Genomic DNA, 3508 nt, shown 5'->3' with positions numbered 1-3508 from the left:
AGCTGGACTTGTAGCTTTTTGCTTCTGAACAGTTTTGGCATCTCACTTTTTCCTTTGAAGTTTAGAATGATTGGCTTCTCTAAGAACTTAGAATTTAGGATAGTGTTATTGATTCTCCTAGTTAAGTATGTTGATTCTTGAACACAGCTACTTTTATGAGTCTTGGCCGTGGCCCTAAGCATTTTGTTTTCCAGTATTACCACCGGATACATAAATTGTTTTCCAGTATTACCACTGGATACATCAATGCCACAGACACATAACTGGATGAACCTTTTTAGATTGTGACTCAGCTTTGCTAGAGTCCCCAGTTAGAGGTGTCCAGAGCTCTTAAGCACACTCTTTTTGCCTTGGATCACGACTTTAACCACTCAGTCTCAAGCTTTTCACTTGGGCCTTCATGACACAAGCACATGGTTAGGGACAGCTTGATTTAGCCGCTTAGGACTGGATTTTATTTCCTTGGGCCCTCCTATCTATTGATGCTCAAAGCCTTGGATCCTTTTTACCCTTGCCTTTTGGTTTTAAGGGTTATTGGCTTTTTCTGCTTGCTTTTTCTTTTTCTTTCTATTTTTTTTTGCCATTTTTTTCAAGCTTTTGCTTTTTCACTGCTTTTTCTTGCTTCAAGAATCAATTTTATAATTTTTCAGATCATCAATAACATTTCTCTTTGTTCATCATTCTTTCAAGAGCCACAATTTTAACATTCATAAACAATAAGATAAAAAATATGCACTGTTCAATCATTCATTCAGAAAACAAAAAGTATTGTCACCACATCAATATAATTAAACTAAATTCAAGGATAAATTCGAAAATTCATGTACTTCTTGTTCTTTTGAATTAGAAATATTTTTCATTTAAGAGAGGTGAAGGATTCATGGAATTATTCATAACTTTAAGACATAGTTACTACATACTAATGATCATGAAGTAGAGACATAAAACATAAATAGACATGAAGCATAAAAATCGAAAAACAGAGAAATAAGAACAAGGAATGAGTCCACTGGTGCACGAAATTGTGATCATCAATGGCGCCATCAACATGGTATGCTCAATTGCAATCTCAACTCTTTATCACAACTTTGCACAACTAACCAGCAAGTGCACTGGGTCGTCCAAGTAATAAACCTTACGCGAGTAAGGGTCGATCCCACGGAGATTGTTGGTATGAAGCAAGCTATGGTCATCTTGTAAATCTCAGTCAGGCGGATTCAAATGGTTATGGAGGATTGATGATTAAAAGATAAATAAAACATAAAATAAAGATAGAGATACTTATGTAATTCATTGGTGCTCAACGCGCTCTGTCACAGCACGGCTATTCATCTGTCAGTTCTCGATCATGTCGGAATAGAATCTAGTGATTCTTTTGCGTCTGTCACTAACGCCCCACAATCACGAGTTTGAAGCTCGTCACAATCATTCAATCCCTGAATCCTACTCAGAATACCACAGACAAGGTTTAGACCTTCCGGATTCTCAAGAATGGCCGCCAATGGATTGTAGCTTATACCACGAAGATTCTGATTAAGGAATCCAAGAGATACACATTCAAGCCTTGTTTGCTACCATGAAGATTCTGATTAAGGAATCCAAGAGATACACATTCAAGCCTTGTTTGCATGTAGAACGGAAGTGACTGTCAGGCACGCGTTCATAAGTGAGAATGATAATGAGCGTCACATAATCATCACATTCATCAAGTTCTTGAGTGCGAATGAATATCTTAGAACAAGAATAAGCTGAATTGAATGGAAAATAGTAGTAATTGCATTGATACTCGAGGTACAGCAGAGCTCCACACCTTAATCTATGGTGTGTAGAAACTCCACCGTTGAAAATGCATAAGTGATAATGGTGATCATTGGCTTCAGCCCCAGAGAGGGAACCAGAAGAACCAAGATCTGATCTAAGATAGCATAGGACTGATCAAAGATAAAAATACAATAGCAAAAGGTCCTATTTATAGAGAACTAGTAGCTTAGGGTTTACAAAAATGAGTAAATGACATAAAAATCTACTTCCGGGCCCACTTGTTGTGTGCTTGGGCTGAACATTGAAGCTTTCATGTGTAGAGACTTTTATTGGAGTTAAACGCCAGCTTTTGTGCCAGTTTGGGCGTTTAACTCCCACTTCTGTGCCAGTTCCGGCGTTAAACGCTGGGAATTCTTGAGCTGATTTGGAACGCCGGTTTGGGCCATTAAATCTCGAGCAAAATATGGACTATTATATATTTCTGGAAAGCCCAGGATGTCTACTTTCCAACGCAATTAAGAGCGCACCAATTGAGCTTTTGTAGCTCAAGAAAATCCACTTTGAGTGCAGGGAGGTCAGAATCCAACAGCATCTGCAGTCCTTTTCAGCCTCTGAATCAGATTTTTGCTCAGGTCCCTCAATTTCAGCCAGAAAATACCTGAAATCACAGAAAAATACACAAACTTATAGTAAAGTCCAGAAAAGTGAATTTTAAATAAAAACTAATAAAAATATAATAAAAACTAACTAAAATATACTAAAAACATACTAAAAACAATGCCAAAAAGCGTATAAATTATCCGCTCATCACAACACTAAACTTAAATTGTTGCTTGTCCTCAAGCAACTAAAAATCAATAGGATAAAAAGAAGAGAACATACTATAGACTCCAAAATATCAATGAAACTTAGCTCCAATTAGATGAGCGGTACTAGTAGCTTTTTGCCTCTGAACAGTTTTGGCATCTCACTTTATCCTTTGAAGTTCAGAATGATTGGCATCTATAGGAACTCAGAATTCAGATAGTGTTATTGATTCTCCTAGTTAAGTATGTTGATTCTTGAACACAGCTACTTTATGAGTCTTGGTCGTGGCCGAGAGCACTCTGTTCTCCAGTATTACCACCGGATACATACATGCCACAGACACATAACTGGGTGAACCTTTTCAGATTATGACTCAGCTTTGCTAAGGTCCCCAATTAGAGGTATCTAGGGTTCTTAAGCACACTCTTTTTTTTTTTGCTTTGGATCACGACTTTAACCGCTCAGTCTCAAGTTTTCACTTGACACCTTCACGCCACAAGCACATGGTTAGGGACAGCTTGGTTTAGCCGCTTTGGCCAGGATATTATTCCTGTACGCCCTCCTATCCACTGATGCTCAAAGCCTTGGATCCTTTTTATTACCCTTGCCTTTTGGTTTAAAGGGCTATTGGCTTTTTCTGCTTGTTTTTTTTAATTCACTACTTTTTGTTGCTTCAAGAATCATTTTTATGATTTTTCAGATCCTCAGTAACATTTCTCCTATTTCATCATTCTTTCAAGAGCCAACAATTTTAACATTCTTGAACAACAAATTCAAAAGACATATGCACTGTTCAAGCATACATTCGGAAAACAAAAAGTATTGTCACCACATCAAAATAATTGAACTAGTTTTAAGGATGAATTTGAAATCATGTACTTCTTGTTCTTTTGTAATAAAAATATTTTTCATTTAAGAAAGGTGATGGATTCATAGGACA

This window comes from Arachis duranensis, chromosome 2 (genome assembly GCF_000817695.3).
Source record: "Arachis duranensis cultivar V14167 chromosome 2, aradu.V14167.gnm2.J7QH, whole genome shotgun sequence".
Taxonomy (NCBI): domain Eukaryota; kingdom Viridiplantae; phylum Streptophyta; class Magnoliopsida; order Fabales; family Fabaceae; genus Arachis; species Arachis duranensis.
The sequence above is the reverse complement of the archived record's forward strand: the minus strand, read 5'-3'. Positions refer to the sequence as shown.